We start from the raw sequence: 22,171 nt of genomic DNA on the forward strand, positions 1-22,171 counted from the left end.
TCTCCTCCTTCAACTGTTAAGGTTTCTTTATTTTGGGATGAAAATATGCTTGATGACAATAATACTGTTCATTATAGTATCAAACCACAAGCCCATGTAAAGTTTCCAATAACCTTGATTTACGAAACATTAGTCAATTACATACACAAAAAAATAAAAACTAATCCACTCAGTATGGATTATCTGTAATAGGCAGATATTCACACACTATTTCACAAGGTTTAGTGCTTTATGGTGTGTGGAATATCAATGATGATGACTCTTTGAGGATTATTTTAGGGCGCCGGAAGAATATAAGGATTTAGTCGCCATTAATGTTCTTGAAATGTATATTGAAAAGATACCTCAAGAAGTTCCTCAAGTCCAGCCTATTCATGGTAACACTTATGGGGACTTAGTTCTTATGGAGACATTTTGAGTGGTCAAGTGCTGCACTCTAAGCCAGCAATTTAATCAAATTAACAGTGAAAATTGGTAAATATCCATTTTTAAATTATTATTTTGTGTAGTAGCACGTGTTTATTCATTTATTGGTAAATATCCATTTTTGTATCTTTGTAGGGGTTATACACTTGATATGAGTAATATTGGGCAATCCTCTCAGTTCGGTGCAACTCATTATTATCGGTACGTATAATTTTTATTAATTAAATAGTATAATTGGTGTGGTGTTTAGTATTTACAATACTTAAATTGTCTTTGTAGTGAAAATTATTCACAAAACTTGCCAGTGGTACCAAATGTTGATTTTGGGCAATCCTCTCAGTTCGATGGAGTTGATCTTTCTCCAAACCATGACAATATTGATCAATATCAGTAGGTTCATCACCTTGATATTAAATAATGCATATATATTTGATGTTGATATTTAAAATATGTTACTTTTCGTGTAGGAAGAGGCTTTTACTAGAAGGTGATGATTATCCAAATTATTGTGAGACATCATCGAGTGATAGCGAAGAATTACCGAATATTGCAGAAGTAACCGATGATGATAATGATAACGAAGAGGTCGATGTTCAGTCTGGTATGCATCAAGCACATTTAATAGAAATGATGCAAAGTTTGATGATGGAAAACCCAATTCTTGAAAGCCCAATGCAGTGGCATTCTGACCATATTCCATATCTTGACAATTTTCAAGGTCGTACTGATGCCTTTGTCTTCACCAGAGAAGATGTGATCAAAGTCACCAAAAAATATGGAAAGAACTGGCCGATCTTACTACCTTGAAAAATGAATGATGTTCGAATCCAAAAAGACATTGCAAAGGGCAGTTTAAATTTATAGTTATAAGGGAATGAGGGAGTATAGGGTTGATGATTCAACCAGAAAGATATGTAGATTAGTTTGTAGACGACAGTATCAAGGCTGTCAATGGATGCTTCGGGAAATTGTTAAGCCTGATGGTATGTGGGTTATCACAAAATTCCACCAACGCCATACTTTTGATACGGGAGAGAATCGAGCAGATTATTTTAATTTATATACAAATATGATTGCTCAAGTGTTACCTAAAGACGTTGCCGAAACCCCAAGGTAACCTATTCGACCTAGTTCATTATAATTCTTACGTCAATTAAATTATCATTGCTAAATTTTGTTTGTTTAAACTTGTGCAAATCCCCATCAAAAATTACATTAGAAACGTTAAGACAGTATATCATATAATGAACAAGAGAAAGGGATAACTCGGGCGTAGAAAGGGATATCTCGGGCTTAGGCGTGCTTTTGAGATAATTCATGAAAATTGGGAGGGCTCTTTCCAGACGTTGCCGAGGTATATGGCAGCTCTACAAAAATTCAATGCTGGTACTGTTGTAGAGTACAGGCTTCTGCCCGGTAATATTTTCAACTTTGTGTTTTGGACATTCAACCCATGTATTGATGATTTTGCTCACTGTCAGTCAGTCATATTCATAGATCACTACAAGAAAACATGAAATTAGCGACGGACAAAATTTCGTAGCTAAACAACAAAATCTCATGCTAATATCATTTACCTACGGATTAGCGATAGATTATAAAAAAAATCTAATTAGCGAGGAGCTATTTAGCGGCGGATTAGCTAGGGATAACCGACAAATGTCGTAGCTAATTCTATGTTCTCTTGTAGTGGATGGCACGCATGTATATAGTGTATACGACATCAAGCTACTGATTGCAGTAGGAAAGGATACCAATGGGTCGATATACCATCTTGCTTTCGCAATTACGGCTAACGAGAGCAACGAGATATGGGGGATGTTTTTGACACATTTGAGGCGGTATATTATTAAGGATTGTATGGGCATATGCGTGCTATCTGATCAATATCAAGGCATATTGCACAATATGTTTATTTTGGAGGGGTGACAACCTCCATTTGCTTACCATCGCTATTGTTTAAGGCACATAAAGTAAAATTTTCAAACGAAATTTGGAAACAGCACACTAAATAAATTGATGTGGACGGCTGCGATGGAGCATCAACAAAAAAAATGATTTGTAAGGATAGAGATGATCAAGGCAGTGAGTCCAGAAGCATATACTTAGTTGAAGACAATTGAAGTTGAAAAATGAAAATTACATGATGATGAAGGCAAGAGATGGGGGATGCTTACAACAAACAGCTCCGAGTCATTCGATGGTTTGCTAAAATCTGCTCGGGGACTGCCCGTTACTGCAATGGTGAAAATGACTTTCATGCAAGTTGTGGAGCGGTTTGTGACTAGCACAAAGCATGCCAAAGCCATATTAGCAGAGGGTGGGAGATGGACACCAAAACCTAAAAAAATGATGCAGCATAATAGGAAAAAATGTGAGCTGCATAAGATAACCTATTATAACCATGCCGAATGTGTGTATGAAGTCAAGACAAGTTATTACGAAGGTCGGGGAGAAAACTTACATACCGATTATGAGGGCACGAGAACGTGTAGTTGTGGTAAGTGGCAAACATGCCACATATCGTATTCTCATGCCGTCAAGTGTTTCGAGGCAATGGGAAAAACGGTATCAAGTGTTGTGGCATCAGAATACAGCGTCAAAAGTTACCTTAAAGCATATGCCAGTCACTTCTACCCTCTTGGTGATCACGCTTATTGGCCAAACGAGCCATTTTCAATGGTTCCTAACAAGGAGTACATCCGTAAATTGGGCATTAACGCATGAAGTCGGATTCACAATCAAATAGATGTCAATGATAGGACATACTCTCGTACATACTCTCGTAGGTGCTCTACGTGTAAGGAGTTTGGCCATTATAAGCGTTTGTGTAGCCTACGAGGCTGTGGTGGTGCAAGTATGTCTTGTAGTGGGAGAACTTCTCGTAGTGGAAGAGCGTCTCGTACTTGAAGTATTATTTTAAATATTTTTTTGTTGTAAATAATGATGTATTATTTTGCTATTTTAATGAATTATTTTTGAATTATTTTGAACCTCTCGTATTGGATGAATTATTTTTTAATATAATATTTTTATTTATACATTCGAAATAAAGTAATGCCTTGACTAAATAATAAAACATTTAAAGCAAAACTTTATAAAATAAAACACTTAAACCTAGAGATAACAAGATTCAAACAAACAAAATTTACTTCGGGGCACTTTACAACCCCTAAAACGATGATCCAAACGTTTAGGTTTACTTGATGTAATGAGCCGACATTATTGTCCGCAAAAAAAGATATCAAGTTCTATATAAAATATTGATATTTCGGAGCTTTGAAACATAACTAATCTTTGGTTATAGTATGGAAAAAACGTGAATTTGAGAACTTAAAATTGTACCCAAAAAAAAAAATATAACCTCTATTGCTCACTAGTTTAGAAAGTGCAGTTTAGTCCTATTGCACACTAAATTAGTGTGCAAAAGATAGTTTGATAACTATTTTTTTTTTTTTGTGGGTTATTTTGGTTCCAAATCCACTTTTTAAGTCATTTAGTTGCGGACTCGGAGATTTATGAGTTTCATCTTTTGCAGTAGGCACGGTTTGAATTATCAGTGAGTAGAAATTATCACAAGATGGATAAATTTCTTGATTTCAAGGCCTTAGATATTCTTTAGAAGATGCCGACCGTATTTTCTTTGCAAGCGATAGCCATCATATTATGGTGAAAATCGTCTTTTTCTGAATACCCGTAATGGTGTAATTATACGTTATAAATAGGATTTAGGAGGAGAACAAACTAATTTCGAATTAGCACCCTCATGAGTGGACCTGACCCAATAGTTATTTTCAACAAATTTGTATACAAAGGCGGAACTAGAGTTCAAGTTAATAATTAGGAATAATCCAATAGTTTTATTTAAATCATGTGCATAATCCAATAGTTTTATTTAAATCATGTATTTGTGTTAAGAAATTTATTATGCATAAATATTTATTCAGAACCAAATAAATCGATTTTTCTAAAATTTTGAACTCATAAGTTGAAAATTCTAAATCCATCTGTATTTATTAGTACTTTAACTAATTTATTGATCAACAATCTGTTACAATATATATATATATACAAGTATATGTTTAACGTGTTGAGTAATTTGTTCGTCAAGATTGGAGTAGATCTGTAGATGAACTCACGTTGGATGTTGTATATGAGATTGGAACTTGGGATTCTGAAACTATTACTGATATACTTAAATTATACTCACCCATCTCCTTAGACACTTGTCTTTTTCATTATTAGGCTCCTTTCGTTTCTAGGCTTGTTCTTTTCATGTTTTCTTTTTTGTCACGGTGGTATGATATCAGTTTGCCGGCAGAGGCGCAGCTAAAGTTCTAGTTATGAGTTCAGCATAATTTAATAGTTTTATTTGAATTTATATATTTGTGTTAAAAAAATCATTAAGTACGTATAAATAATTTATTAAGAACCAAATAAACTGTCTTTTTCTAGAATTCAGAATCCATAAACTCAAAATTTTGAATTCTTTTGTACTTATACATACGTACTTTAATTAATTTATTAAATGATCTGTTACTACACAAGTTTACTTGCAATGTGTCGAGTTCAACAAGATTGGAGTAGATGAACTCAAATTGGATGCAGGGACGGATGTAGCATGAAAATTACAGGTTCACATGAACCTTGTAGTTTTTGTCTATACCATGTATATGTATTGAAAATTCATTATATATTTATAAATATTTAATTATAAATCTAATTATTGAATCATATATTAATTTTAGATGTTATAAAAATTCATAAACTTCAAATCATGAATTTGATTCAACTGGAATATCTTAATGAGATAGTAACTTGGGATTCTCCAAACTATCAAACGAGAAACCTCAATTATTCAACCATCTCCTTAGACATTTGTCATTTTCATTATTAGGCTCTTTTCCATTTTAAAAAGCTTTTAGAGAAGTATTACCTTTTCTTTAAAAAAGAAAAAAAAAACTCACTTTATTTTGTTTGAAATTTAAACCCTTATCATGAACCAAATTAATGGGATCTAAAGAGGAAATCATTGAGGCCTCCATTCTATAAAAACAGAAACCAAGCAGATGAACAGAAATCGTCAAGATTTTCATTGTCACAATTAATATTAGAACCCTGATTTCCCATGATCTTCATTTCAACTTCATCGATTGATAGGCCACACATTAGTAATTAATTGAAATTTATTCATTTTATTTGAATCGATAATTGATATGTTGCATAACTGCAAGTTTTCTGAACGAGTTTCAAAATGAAATCAAACACACTTGTGGTATTGGACATAAAAATGAAAAAAAGAAAAAGAGGAACCTCATCTCCAATTCTTGAGGGGAAAAAATAATTATCCACACAAGCCTCAGCCACAGCCACAATTTAACTAGGGGAAAAAATAATTATCCAATCTGCTATCAACTTCATCAATTATTAGAAAAAGCCAATTTGCTTTTGTCCTCCTATTTTGACCAAATCCTAGGAACCACCAAAAGAAAAAATGTGTGGTCATGTACAAATACTCTTCTAGATTATTTGGTTTATTCTACCTAATTAACTAATGAAATCTAGTTATGGTTTAAAATGATGACCTTTTGTGGGAAATAAAAAGTGTGAATTTTGAGATTGCTGCTCTAATTATTCCTAAACTAATGCCTATTATGTTTAGTACGTCAAGTGTTTATGTTGCGTATAATGTTTATCCGTTAATAAATCAATTCCAAGAAGCCTTTCAAATAAAATTATGGGATTAGCAGAAATATAATGCACCTTACAACCTGTTTGGCTAAGCTTATTTTTCTTCAAAAGTGTTTATTTTTTTCAAAAAGTGCTTATTTCTAAAAAAAATGAGGTGTTTGGCCAAACTTTTAGGAAAAAAAATAAGTGCTTTTGGGGAGCAGCAAAAACTGTTTTTCAGAAGCTAAAAAAATAGTTTTTCTCCAGAAACACTTTTTTAAAAGCTTGACTAAACACTAATTGTTGCTAAAAAGTGTTTTTAAAATCAATTGGTTAAACACAAATTTCTTTTCACCTAAAATACTTTTTTGAAAAGCATTTTTCTAAATAAGCTGATTTTAAAAGCTTGACAGGCTATAGAACTGACAACGAGAATCGATCATTGGTTTAATTTCTTGAGTTTTGGGATTTTCGTATAAAAGTTTTCCTGCATTTCGTCGTAAAAGTATCACATTAGTGCTAGTCTGTGACTAGTTCTTTTGTGGATTTTGTAAAGCTATTTTGCATTTATTGATTATACAATGAAGACAATCGCACATTAATGAATTCATATCTTTATAGTTAAAAGGACTTTTTCTGAGACATGAAACAAGGAAGTGACCATATAGATACAGTTGAAGCCTTTTGTGTAGTAATGAAGTCTTCAAACTATTCTTTCAAAATTAAATTGCCTATCCATCGTCAGACTTGAAAATTCAATGCAATTTTGATATTTTGAATTATATATACATTGATGTTGACAGTGTAATAATTATTACACCATCATTTTAAATTTCCAGCTACAACTTGTCATCATTCTATTTTTAGACTACGATATCAGGCTTGTTATACCTATTAGTAGTATATATTTTACGACAATCTAATGTGTAGTAAGAAATCTATCATTATTCCAAATTAATAATATTATTCTTCATTAATTAATAAATTCAGTGGAGTATTTGACTTGATTACTTGTTGAGCACTACGTTTATATGGTAGTTGTGAAAAATTAATAAGATCAAATGTCAACTAATAAAATGTATAAAAAAACATTGTTCTAACAAACTTTGTACTTGGCAGGACGAAACAGGTACTGATTGTTTATTAACAGCATTACGTGAAGTAAGAATTATGTCATCATTCATATATATAAATATAAAAAGTAAACTTTCTTTGGAAAGGATTTATTCAAGAGTGTTTATATTAAGTAATGATAATTAATTCAAGACATCGGTGTCAACCCCATAATAGGGGATGGGTCGATGAGAACGAGTTAAGAAAAAAGACTGATTGATAGATTTCTAGCTTAATAAGATTTGAAAGAAGGGGTGTATATAGTACCTTAGGTGAATCGGACGTGGAACGAGAAAAGAAAAAAAAAAGTGAAAAGGCTTGACCTAATATATGGTACACGAGCTAGTGGGCTTGATGATCAAGATATCTCAAGGGACAAATCTGTGAGATTTTTTGGCCAAATCAAACAATATATACCATGAACTTTAATCTAGTTAAATATAATTAAAATTCATAAAGTTTTATCATTAGCATATATTCTTCTAAATAAATAACAATGAATGGACTCTTGAATATTCAACTTCATGAAAAAGCAGCAGTCAGCTACCGGCACCCAAATCTAAGGGCAAAAATATTCATGAAAAATGATTGGATGAATGATGTCTTGTTTGGTATACATTACTATCATTGAAGACTTCTATAATTTTGACGAGACATGTCCGTTGAATATTTCAATGATTTCAGAAGCATCTTTCTGGAAGACCAATAACTAAAAGGAACTGTAACTATAAAGTATGGGTGTCTATTGGAATTGTTCACAAAGAAATAAAATATAAATACATAACAGCTTTGATGAGGTGTACGGTTATATGCACAAATTGTACGCAAAAGTTATGGACTGTTGAGGAATTTGTTTGAACTTGCGTTACAATATCCAATATGGTTAGTTTAGGTGCATAATAAAGTACATAAGCGAATTTTACTTTACTTATAATATTCTATTCAATAAATTTCATTTCACATCGAAAACTATTTTAAGAAAAAGATCAAACGGGTTCAACTCGGATATTGACCATTTTATTTTGCTCTTATATTTTCTATTTACCGCTTGAGGAGTTTAAACCTAATCTTACCTTTGGTACAAGGTAGAGATATCAGGAAAAGTTTCACCCAATTGTTGTGAAAAATTGAGTTTCATATCTCAAAAAGAAGTTTCCAACTCATGTCTAAATTTATTATTTTAATATTATATTGATGAGTATTAATATTATCCTTAATGCAGTTTTTAAACGTTGGCAGGTTGTCTTAATTTCTAATAGACTAGTTGAAAATTTGTGAATTCAATTGTTAAACGTTTCTTATATCATGAATTGTCATCATTGGCTTTTATTATACTTTACTATATTCAAAAGATTAATTCTATTAGAAGAAACGTATTTGACCATTTGAATGGTCTTTATTATATTCATAATATATTGTCCTCTCTCTCAACCTATATATATACACTTAAGTTATTTTCGTTGGGAGAAGGTATATGTACAAAAACATGCTTTTTCTTATATATTATATGTGTTGGGTTTTCTTTTATTAAATCTTTATTAGATTCTGGCTCCTAGTTTTGTACTAGAAGAGCTTGTTGAATCCTGGGGGATACATCCATACCGTGTGAAATATCCTTAAGGCCAGTGTCTTAATTGACATGCCTCAAGCTTTCAAGAATTTCCTGCAAGTTCTTGATCAAATATTTTCCGACATGGTTCGTGATCAAGTATTTTCCGTAAGATTTCCAACAATCTTAAGGATATTTCTCACTCTATTAATTCTTACGGAAAATAGAAAGAGAATAACTTAGTGCAATCTGTCTAAGTTCCAGGTATGTTTCTGAATTATATTATGATGGAAAATATATGCATAACTATCTAAAAGAAAAGTAGTAACGATTTTGATATGATTAATTTATACTTTTATTCGAGACTTTTAAGTTGTTCTTGGATAGTAGAAATTATAAGCGTGTTTATTATGATGTTCTACAAGTTTGAGATTTTGAGGTGACAATTTTTATATTGGATAATGTACTTAATTACTTATACTCTGAAATTAATCATGCTATTGTCTTGATCAAGACTTTTATTTGGAGATAAAGTCTCTAAACTATGTTAATTGTTTGGTTAAAGAATTTAAGTTTTCTTCAATTCTAAACAAAGTTGAGTGTGTGGATCTGTGTACACCGTATGCGATTATTGATTCTTTGATGTGGAAGAATGATTCATTTATTATAGCTTATAACTAGTTTGTTGATATTGGAGTATTATATATAAATTTGAAATGTTTACACATGGTTTATTGAAGTATTTTACAGAATATAAATTATGAGACTCACTAATCGTGAAGGGTGTTGTCCTTCAACTATTTAGTTACACAACTATGTCTCCATGGTGTATACTTGGTGAGTAAAATGTTTTAGCTCAAAGAAAGAAAGAAAAATTGAGATTGCCAATTATTCCTCATGGATGATTTCATTTGAATGATCTTACATAGAAATAACATTGTTTGGGTGTATGGCAAAATATTGTCATCATGCTACTAATGTAGGAAAAGATTTGGATAAATGATAATCCTGCTGAGTAAAATAATTATGATTAAGGGGATGATATAATTATTGTAGTCCTTTCTCAAGTGAATCTTGTGGCTAATGTGAGAGATTGGGTGTCAGCTAAGGTGCTACTAAGCATATTTGTGCTAACAAATTTAATTTTTGTTCTACACCCAAGTTGAAGAAGAAGAAGAATGATTTATTTATGTTGGTGATTCAAGAACTATTCAAGTTTTTAGAATGAAAAAGTTCATCTTAAAATCACTTTTTGGAAAGAAAAAAATTATTGGCATTTGTCGGGGTAATTTATGTTTCTAATGTTTGAGCATATTTGGTTCTTGTGGAATTATTAAAAAGAGTTGGATGTAAATTTTGTTTGAGTATGATAAGGATGCATCAACCAAAATTAAAATTTTTGAAAATGTGGGGATTATGCTTTCTTACTAGAGTTATTGTCACGACCCGAACTACGGGCCGCGACGGGTATCCGGGGCTAACCACCGAACACCACTCATTCCGTTATCTATATGCTCTCATTCATAATACTTGCTCAATTTCATAGAAATATATCATCATTTGCAACATAATTACTTTTATAAACATAAGCCCTTTCGGCTATCAAAATATATATATATATCCATGCATACACATACAACTATGGGACCATACTACCGACACTGCGTATCTACGAGCCTCTACTAGAGTACTAGACATATGGACGGGACAGGACCCCGTCGTGCCCAATCATGAATATACATATATATGTGCCAAAAGAATAATCTATGGCACCTCCGGGACAATGGAGTGCTCACAATCGCCTACTAGCTCCTATAAATCCGCATCGTCTCCTTGCCTACTGTGGGCATGAACACGGCGTCCAAAGAAAAGGACGTCGGCACGAACATTGTACCGAGTATGTAAGGCATGAATGAAATAAGCATAATAAGAATATCGTAAGTCATGAGGTAGAGGATACAATAAGGAGCAATACTCTGTAATTATAATACATTTCATATACATTCATCATACATAAACACATCATGTACATTATATGCGTATGCCTTATCATGTCACATTTACATCAACTTGCCATACATGCATCGTAACATCAATCATATATCATTGTCGTTAACCCGCGTCCGGTGCATCATATGCCGCCCACTAGTGGTGTCATGCCCGCCCTCAGGCTCGGTGGAATCATAGCGACCCACTTAGCGGTGACATGCCCGCCATCTAGGCGCGGTGGCATCATAGTGCCCCGCCTTAGCGGTGACATGCCCGGCCATCTAGGCGCGGTGGATCATATCATCATACATAGCATGCAATTATCATCGTACATTATACATCATAATCACTATCATTCATATCATATTCATATCATGGTTATCATAATACACATATCATCAATTCATACATTAGAACTTGGAAGCAATCATAGTTATGTCGGGGTGACGTAAGGTCGTGGACCCCGATGTCATTATGAGCATTCATAAGTATTCTTCCTCACCTTGAAGGAACAAGCATAAGGTGAGTGTATATAATGATCAACATCAATGAACTATGGATACTTCATTACTTAATAGGAGCATCATATCATAGACTATGGCATCTCTAGACTTAGCTTGTTATTATCGTGATCTTAATCGTAGCATATCTCTTATCTCGTATAGCTATTCATGGATAATGGCTCATAGCTTTCTTGAAGATAGGACAATTTTAATGAAGAGGAAATTCATGCCATATGGACTCATGCCTTAGAAGGAAGGGATTAGCCTCACATACCTTTGTCGTTTAACTATTCTATCGCTTGCTCGTTCTCCTTAAATGCACTTGTTTATACCTTCAAGAGAATTCGTATCGACATTAGCTATATCATCATGTAAGCATACTTACTAAGGCTATAGAAATTTGGGCAGCATTTCCTTTGTTTATACTACTTTCCGCCATATTCCATATCAACTCCCAACATTCATAACAATCATCACAATATCGCTAACAACAATCATCATTCATTTGCATATGATTCGCATTTCACAATTCTACTTCAATTCTCCATATTCATGACTAAAAGTCCATCGTCGTATTCTTTCATATCCAATACTTATTTCATGTTCTATAGGTCATTTATAACGCATTCATAACATCAACATATCCATTTCCATGATTCAATTCAACTACTACTCATAATGACACTATTCACACATTTGATGACCCATTTATTATACACTTCTACAATCCATGTGTTTCAACTTATAAATACTTAAACAACATGTAAACATCATGAAACTTACCTTAGATGATGGAGGAATAAGCTTGGAATGGTGATTCACCCTTAGCACCAAAACCCTATTTTATCTCTCTTGGGATTTCTTGACTTGGATGACTTTTAATGGGTTTCCTTCACTTGATTCTCTTGATTTCTTGTTGTTGATCTTTGATTTCTAGTGATTTCTCATGGATGAAGTGTTTGGATGGTTCTAGAGCTTTCTTGAAGTGTGGAGGTGAAGTGGGAAATGAAAATGAAATGAAAAGGGTCCCTTATATAAAAATGAACTTCAGCCCCGACCAGCTTATACGGACCAACATACGGTCCGTATGTTTTATACGGTCCGTATGTCTGGCTGTAGATCTGGTCCAGTGAAGTATGCTCTCTATCGGACTGAATCTACGGTTGGACATACGGTCCATATTTTATACGGCCGTATGTCGGCCGTAGGTTGGTCCGATTTTCGAAATCGTTTCGTCGACTCGTTTGATCTCCGATCCTTATGGAACCTTCTTAACACTTGTTCCTTCACTTCAATACCATTCTAAGGGACGTTATAACTCTTCCTCAAGGTGTCATTAAGACATCATTAACTTAATACTCATAATCCTTATCCGATACCCAACCTATGACTCGCTTCTCTTAACAACTTTCTTTCCTTAACCCGAATGTCTTTGGAAATCTTAATTAGGATCGTCAAATACTATTTCTTACTTATCCAAACCTCGTATACGTCATATCCTTCATGAGTCTATTCACTGTACGCTAACGGGGAAATTTCCGAGGTGTAACATTCTTCCCCCTTTTGGAACATTCGTCCTCGAATGTTAAGTCGTCGGGGATTCTAGAAAAATTTCGCCAAAGTTTCCCCTATAATATGGCGATACCATCCTGTCACAACAACCCATAATATCATTGCCTCACAGGGCCACAACACAATAGCAATATAGATTGGCCACACACGACCCATATACATAAAAATAAAGCATACATACCTTATCATTTCGAAGTTTCATCATAGATTTCTTCGGGGGCTGAAATAAATGTGGATATGTGGATTTCATCTTCTCTTCCGCTTCCCAAGTCATCTCTTCTTGATTGTTATTTCGCCATAAGACTTTCACTGAAGCTATTTCCTTGTTCCGAAGTCTTCGTACTTGCCTGTCTAGTATGGCAATAGGCACTTCTTCATAAGCTAGCTTTTCTGTAATCTGGACATCATCTATTGGCACAATCTTTGTGGGATCTCCCACACATTTGCGGAGCATAGAGACATGGAATCTTTGGATGAACTAATTCAAGCTCTGAAGGCAATTCTAATTCATATGCCACTTGACCCACTTTGCGGATGATTTTGTAGGGTCCAATGTATCGAGGACTTAACTTTCCTTTCTTGCCAAATCTCATCACCCCTTTCATCGGTGATACTTTCAAGAACACCCAATCATTAACTTGAAATTCTAAATCTTGCCGGTGATTATCCGCATAAGATTTTTGGCGACTTTGGGCTGTCAATAATCGATCTCGGATCACCTTGACTTTTTCTACCGCTTGTTGAATCAACTCGGGGCCTATCAATTGCACTTCTCCGACATCAAACCATCCAATTGGAGATCTACATTTCCTTCCATATAAAGCTTCATACGGAGCCATTTGGATCTTTGGAATGATAGTTACTATTATAGGCAAATTCAATTAGGGGTAAGTGGTCATCCCAACTACCACCAAAATCTAAAACACATGCCCTTAGCATATCCTCCAAGGTCTGTATAGTACGCTCGGCTTGTCCGTCAGTTTGCGGATGGAATGCCGTACTAAGCCTTACTTGAGTACCTAGACCCTCTTGAAAGGATTTCCAGAACTTAGTTGTGAACTGTGCTCCTCTATCTGTGATAATAGACACTGGAATACCGTGAAGCCTTACAATTTCCTTAAGATATAACCTTGCATAGTCTTCAGCTGAATATGTAGTTCTGACTGGAGAAAATGAGCTGCTTTTTTCAATCTATCCACAATCACCCATATAGAATCATGCTTGCCTCGAGAGCGGGGAAATCCTACAATAAAGTCCATATTGATCACTTCCCATTTCCACGTAGGAATTTCATTGTTTGCAATAATCCCCCGGCTTTTGATGTTCTATCTTCACTTGCCGACAATTCGGACATTTGCGCTACAAATTCCGCTATGTCTCTTTTCATGCCATCCCACCAATACATCAATTTAAGATCATGGTACATCTTTGTCGTTCCAGGATGAATAGAATATCTGGAGTAATGAGCTTCTTCTAGAATTCGGCGGCGTAGTTCCGCCACATCCGGAACACATAACCTATTCTGATATCTAAGAACCCCATCTACCGAGACTTCAAATGGTGACTTTTCTTTTGGAAATTTCACACCTTTATAATACTTCAATTTGGGATCCTCGTATTGACGCTCTCTTATTTCCGCATCCAAGGATGAAACCGTGGATTGTTAACACTGACTCCTGCATCGCCTGAATCAATTATGCGCACTCCAAGGTTAGCTAGTTGATGGAGTTCATGAATCATTTCTTTCTTCTCCAAAGGCACTTCACATAGGCTACCCATAGATCGGCGACTAAGCGCATCCGCTACTACATTTGCCTTTCCGGGGTGGTATAAGATATTCACATCATAATCTTTCAATAGTTCTAACCACCGCCGCCTGTCATTGCATTCAACTCCATACGTTTAAAAATATATTGGAGACTCTTATGATCGTATAGATATCGACATGCACGCCATACAAATAATGTCTCCACATTTTCAATGCATGAATAAGCTACGACCAATTCAAGATCGTGAGTTGGGTAATTCTTTTCATGTTTTCGCGGTGTCTCGAAGCATAAGCAATGACTTTTCCATCTTTGCATTAATACACATCCTAGCCCAACACCGGAAGCATCACAATATAACATAGCCATCCGGCCCTTTTACGGAAGCGTTAAAGCGGGCCGAGGTTAGCTTGTCCTTCAACTCTTGGAAGCTACGCTCACAAGCGTCATTCCACTGAAATTTTGCTGACTTCTGGGTTAACTTCGTCAATGGGGATGAAATAGATGAAAAGCCCTCTACGAATCTTCTATAATAACCTACCAAACCCAGAAAACTACGAACTTCTGTAGGCGTCGTAGGCCTTGGCCAAGTCTTCACAGCCTCTATTTTCTGAGTATCAACTCTAATACCATCATCTGAAATAACATGGCCCAAGAATGTCACAGAATTTAGCCAAAACTCGTACTTTGAAAAGTTTGCATACAACTCCCGAGTATGGAGAATTCCAAGAACAATACGTAGATGATCCGCATGTTCTGATTCTATGCGTGAATACACTAAAATGTCGTCAATGAAGACTATCACAAACAAATCCAAGAGAGGCCTGAATACATTATTCATCAAATTCATAAACACTGCCGGAGCATTAGTTAGCCCAAACGACATCACTCGGAATTCATAATGGCCATATCTTGTCGAAAGTTTGTCTTTGGAATATCTTCTTCTCTAACTCTCACCTGATGGTAACCCGACCTCAAATCTATTTTGGAAAACCACTTGGCACCCTGTAGCTGATCAAATAAATCATCAATTCTTGGAAGAGGATACTTGTTCTTTATCGTCACCTTATTCAACTGTCTATAATCAATACACATTCGTAGGGAGCCATCTTTCTTTTTCACAAATAGGACTGGTGCTCCCCACGGTGATGAACTGGGTCTAATGAATCCCTTTTCAAGCAAATCTTTCAATTGAGCCTTTAACTCTTTTAATTCTGCCGGAGCCATTCGATAAGGAGGAATAGAAATAGGCTCGGTATCCGGCAATACATCAATGGCAAAGTCAATCTCCCTTTCTGGAGGAAGGCCTGGAAGTTCATCTGGAAATACATCCGGAAACTCATTCACTACCGGAACAGATTGAAAAGTTGGCGATGTTGCCTCGGTGTCATGAACTCGGACTAAATGATAAATATAGCCCTTTGCTATCATCTTTCTTGCCTTAAGGTAGGAAATAAACCTACCTCTCGGAGTTGCCGTATTACCCTTCCATTCAAGCACGGGCTCTCCCGGAAATTGGAATCGAACTAATTTCATTCGACAATCAACATTAGCATAGCATGAGGCCAACCAATCCATACCCATTATAACATCGAAATCTAGCATTTCTAGCTCCACTAAATCAGCTTTGGTTTGGCGATCACATATTACAATTATAACATCTTTATACACTTGTTTAGCTATCACGGGATCACCAACCGGAGTAGACACCTCGAAAGGTTTGATTGGCTCGGGTTTCACCCCAATACGATTAGCAACATAGGGGGTAATATATGATAACGTGGAACCCGGATCTATCAATGCATACACATCATGAGAAAACACAGTCAATGTACCTGTAACCACATCTGGAGACGACTCGAGATCCTGTCGTCCGGCTAAAGCATATAAGCGGTGTTGTGTGGCACCTGAAGTAGATGCTCCCCCTCGGCCCCTACCTCGGCCGCCGGCCCCGGGGAACACCGCCCTGTAGGACGTACCGATGAAGAACCTGCTGCCGAACCTGGGGGTCGAACCCCCACCTCTCCGTACCTCGAAGGGCAATCTCGCATCATATGTCCCCGTCTGTCCACAAATATAACATGCATCTGTGCCCTGGCGACATGGCCCTGAGTGCAATTTACCGCACTGACTGCATCGGGGAACGGTGGTCTCCTCGACCGTAATCTCCCCCAAAGCGAGAACACAGGGCTCTCGAACTCGGCCCCGTCCCGAACGGAAAGAGCGATCAGATTTCGCCGTGAACCGGGGAGATGCACTCGTCGCCGGCGGCTTCGAGTGCCCGGAATATGCGCGCGCCTCGATCCCCCTCTATAATCACTACCTGTGCCCATAGATCTGGCCCTTTTGCTTTTCCCTTCATCAGCATCACGATCACCTCTCTGCGGAGGTTATTGCCCTTCAAGATTTTGGGCATGTGCTTGAATGCGGGAAATATTCATCCCGTCTTGCAATTAAGCCGTCAAGCAATCCTTAAATAAATGTGGCCCTAAGCCACTCACAAATCGGTACACCCTGTCGCCCATGTCGGCTACCATCGTAGGAGCATATCTAGCCAAAGAATTAAATTGAAGGCTATACTCCCGGGCGCTCATGTTACCTTGCTTCAAATTCAAGAATCTATCCACTCTAGCTCGGCGGACCTCGGGCGGCAAATAATGACGAAGGAAGGCATCAACAAATTCTTGCCACACGGGAGGAGGCGCATTCTCTTGCCTCGACGCTATCCAATTGTTATACCATAATACCGCCACATCTCGGAGTCTATATGATGCTAACTCCCTTTGATTCAGTCTCGGAAGCATGAATAATCCGCAATGTTCTTAGCATTTCATCAATGAAGCCTTGCGGGTCTTCATCCGACTTTGACCCAAAGAATTCTGGAGGATTTAGGCTCATAAAGTCACGGGCTCTAGTACTAGCTGAACGATCACTTGGGCTCGTATTTTGCCTTTGTGCCTGAGCGGCAACCAACTGTGTCAATAAATTAATAGCCTCGGTCACTTGTTGACCCGATGTAGCCGGTGGAGGAACTGGAGGCATAGGAGCTGGAGCTAAAGCCCCTTCTTGCTCTCCCGTAATAGGCGGAGTAGTGGAGGCATTAGATAAAGCCTCATGATGTGATTCATCCTTATTAGCATTCATGGGCGGCTCTCTTTATGCCCGCCTCTTCAGCGTAGTCTTGCCCCTCGGGGCGGCTTTAGCTTTTCCTTTTGGCGGCATTCTGAAATCACAACATACTCATTAGGGAGGATTAAACCTTATACTCGGCTCTATCGCACGATTTCATATGAAGAAAGATGGTCATTTTTCCTAAATGTCCTGTAGCCTCCTGTTTATTAGCGTGGCGCGCAACACACCATAAACAAGACTCTACTAGACACGGCTCGTAGACACTTCCTAGGACTGAACTACTCTGATATCACTTCTGTCACGACCCGAACTACGGGCCGCGACGGGTATCCGGGGCTAACCACCGAACACCACTCATTCCGTTATCTATATGCTCTCATTCATAATACTTGCTCAATTTCATAGAAATATATCATCATTTGCAACATAATTACTTTTATAAACATAAGCCCTTTCGGCTATCAAAATATATATATATACATGCATACACATACAACTATGGGACCATGCTACCCACACATACGTATCTACGAGCCTCTACTAGAGTACTAGACATATGGACGGGACAGGACCCCGTCGTGCCCAATCATGGATACATACATATTTACCAAAAGAATAATCAATAGCACCTCCGGACAATGGAGTGCTCACACGTCAGCTACTAGCTCCTATAAATCCGCACCGTCTCCTTGCCTACCTGTGGGCATGAACACAGCGTCCAAAGAAAACGGACGTCAGTACGAACATTGTACTGAATATGTAAGGCATGAATGAAATAAGCATAATAAGAATATCGTAAGTCATGAGTAGAGGATACAACCTGTGTACTCTGGTAATTATAGATACATTTCATATACATTCATCATACATAAACACATCATGTACATTATCATAGCGTATGCCTTATCATGTCACATTTACATCAACTTGCCATACATGCATCGTAACATCAATCATATATCATCATGTCGTTAACCCGCGTCCAGGTGATCATCATATGCCGCCCACTAGTGGTGTCATGCCCGGCCCTCTAGGCTCGGTGGAATCATAGCAGCCCGCCTTAGCGGTGACATGCCCGGCCATCTAGGCGCGGTGGACTCATATCATCATACATAGCATGCAATTATCATCGTACATTATACATCATCATGGTCGTCACTATCATTCATGTCATATTCATATCATGGTTTCATCATACACATATCATCAATTTATACATTAGAACTTGGAAGCAAGTATAGTCATGTCGGGGTGACATAAGGTCGTGGACCCCCGATGTCATTATGAGCATTCATAATGTTCCTCACCTTGAAGGGACAAGCATAAGGTGAGTGTATGTAATGATCACATCAATGAACTATGGATAGCTTCATTAGTTTAATAGGAGCATCGTATCATAGACTATGGCATCTCTAGACTTAGCTTGTTATTATCGATCACAATCGTAGCATATCTCTTATCTCGTATAGCTATTCGTGGATAATGGCTCGTAGCCTTCTTGAAGATAGGACATTCGTGATGAAAGAGGAAATTTATGCCATATGGATTCATGCCTTAGAAGGAAGGGATTAGCCTCACATACCTTTGTCGTTTAACTATTCTATCGCTTGCTCGTTCTCCTTAAATGCACTTGTTTATACCTTCAAGAGAATTCGTATCGACATTAGCTATATCATCATAAAAGCATACTTACTATAGCTATAGAAATTTGGGCAGCATTTCCTTTGTTTATACTACTTTCCGCCATATTCCATATCAACTCCCAACATTCATAACAATCATCACAATATCGTTAACAGCAATCGTCATTCATTCATATGATTTGCATTTCAAAATTCTACTTCAATCCTCCATATTCATGACTAAAAGTCCATCGTCGTATTCTTTCATATCCAATACTTATTTCATGTTCTATAGGTCATTTATAACGCATTCATAACACCAACATATCCATTTCCATGATTCAATTCAACTACTATTCAATAATGACACTATTTACACATTTGATGACCCATTTGTTGTACTCTTCTACAATCCATGTGTTTCAACTTATAAATACTTCAAACATCATGAAACTTACCTTAGATGATGGAGGAATAAGCTTACAATGGTGATTCACCCTTAGCACCAAAACCCTATTTTATCTCTCTTGGGATTTCTTGACTTGGATGACTTTTAATGGGTTTCCTTCACTTGATTCTCTTGATTTATTGTTGTTGATCCTTGGTTTCTAGTGATTTCTCATGGATGAAGTGGGTGGAATATTCTAGAGAGGTCTTGAAGTGTAGAGGTGAAGTGTGAAATGAAAATGAAATGAAAAGGGTCCCTTATATTAAAATGCACTTCAGCCCCGACCAGTTTATACGGACCAACATACGGTCCGTATGTTTTATACGGTCCGTATGTCTGGCCGTAGATCTGGTCCAGTGAAGTATGCTCTACTGGACTGAATCTACGGTTGGACATACGGTCCATATATTTTATACGGCCAGTATGTCTGGCCGTAGGTTGGTCCAGTTTTCCGGAAATCGTTTCGTCGACTCGTTTGATCTCCGATCCTTATGGAACCTTCTTAACACTTGTTCCTTACTTCAATACCATTCTAAGGGACGTTATAACTCTTCCTCAAGGTGTCATTAAGACATCATTAACTCAATACTCGTAATTCTTATCCGATACCCAACCTATGACTCGCTTCTCTTAACAACTTTCTTTCCTTAACCCGAATGTCTTTGGAAATCTTAATTAGGATCGTCAAATACTATTTCTTACTTGTCCAAACCTCGTATACGTCATATCCTTCGTGATTCTATTCACTGTACGCTAACGGAGAAATTTTCGAGGTGTAACAGTTATGTTGAGAGAATAGTTTTTAAAAAAAATGATAATATTTTTCGTGGTCTTGTTGTTCAAAAATGATGTTGAAAATGAGAATTTTTGGAAAAGAGAAAGCACAACATAGAAAAATACTTTGGTGAAGATTTTTAATACTTATCTTGTTGATAATGATCCTAAAATATATTATGGTGTTATTTCTACTTTTGATGTATTGGAGAGAAGCAACAGATGATCAAGTGTCATGATGAATTAATATTTGTTGTACTAGAAAGGGTATAATGATGCTAAGTGGACCTCAAAATCCATCTGTGATTGTGTGTTTACCCTTTGTAGGGGTGTAATAATATAAAAATCAGCCAAATAGATCATAATGAAATTTGAGTTTGTGGTTTGGAGTTGACTGGCTATGAGGCTAAGATGCTTCTTAGTGAGCGTTGAGGTTGAGATAAAATAAATGTGTTTATATATTGTGGTTGTCAAGCAGCGTTAGCTGTAGTGAATAAATAATTTTTTTCAATGGCAATAAAAACTATTCGTTTGAGACACAAGGTGATAAAACAGCGCTGTTGTGAGATGGAATTATTTTCATGAATTATGTGATGTCTGAGGTGAATTTGGCCGATTCACAAGACTAAAAGAAACATTGAGGGGAATGAGACTTTTGTCATTTGAGAAGAATAACAATGATGGTAACCCAACCTATGTGATTGGATATCCTATGAATTAAGTTCATATGGGTAATAACAAGTCATTAGTTGATCAAAATTGCACTATTAAATTATGTCCCTTCCTATGGTGTGTGAATATAGTGCAATATTGCAAGGCAAAATGAGGTTGAGTTAAACTCTTAATCCAATTCATATCCTTTATAGGTGGTGTATTGCTCTGCAGAATACACTTGATGATTGGAACTATATGAGTGTGGAGTGGTGCCGCTCCTATGAGATTTTAACAGATTTCTAGAGCACTCATGAATATCAGGACACGCACATGGCCTCTTAGCGCAAAACCGCGATAGCGACAAAGATTGTGCCAAAATAATGTGATAGAATAAGACCATGGGCTTATAAAAGAATTCTTGGTTCATAGAAGTCCTAAACTTCACCAATTGTTCTGTAAGTATAATCTTGTTTTATATAGGTCTGGTTCATAGTCTACGTGACACGTATTCGATGCATTGTATTCATATATATGTGGAAATCCCAGCAGAACTTTTAATTTTTATACATTACTTATTATTCTTTTTGAGATATGTGGGGGATTGTTGTGAAAAATTGAGTTTAATATCTCAAAAAGAAGTCTTCAACTCATGTCTAAATTCATTATTTTAATATTAAATTGATGAGTATTGATATTATCCTTAATGCAGTTTTTAAATGTTGGCAGATTGTCTTAATTTCTAATAGACTAGTTGAAAATTTGTGAATTCAATTGTTAAATGTTTCTTATACATGAATTGTCATCATTGGCTTTTATTATAATTTATTATATTCAAAAGATTGATTCTATTAGAAGAAACGTATTTGACCATTTGAATGGTCTTTATTATATTCATAATATATTGTCCTCTCTCTCTCAACATACATATATATATATATATATATATATACTTA

General features: G+C 36.3%; 1 long non-coding RNA gene across 1 annotated transcript; it reads left to right on the top strand.

Annotated features, from left to right (window-relative positions):
* The first annotated feature begins 8,691 nt into the window (after positions 1 to 8,691).
* Positions 8,692 to 21,922, top strand: LOC132042198 (uncharacterized). Its single transcript, XR_009411392.1, has 2 exons — positions 8,692 to 8,926; positions 21,431 to 21,922. It is a non-coding gene; the product is annotated as an uncharacterized LOC132042198 (long non-coding RNA).
* Positions 21,923 to 22,171: the final 249 nt, after the last annotated feature.

Source organism: Lycium ferocissimum, chromosome 1, assembly GCF_029784015.1.
Source record: "Lycium ferocissimum isolate CSIRO_LF1 chromosome 1, AGI_CSIRO_Lferr_CH_V1, whole genome shotgun sequence".
NCBI classification, from domain to species: Eukaryota; Viridiplantae; Streptophyta; class Magnoliopsida; order Solanales; family Solanaceae; genus Lycium; species Lycium ferocissimum.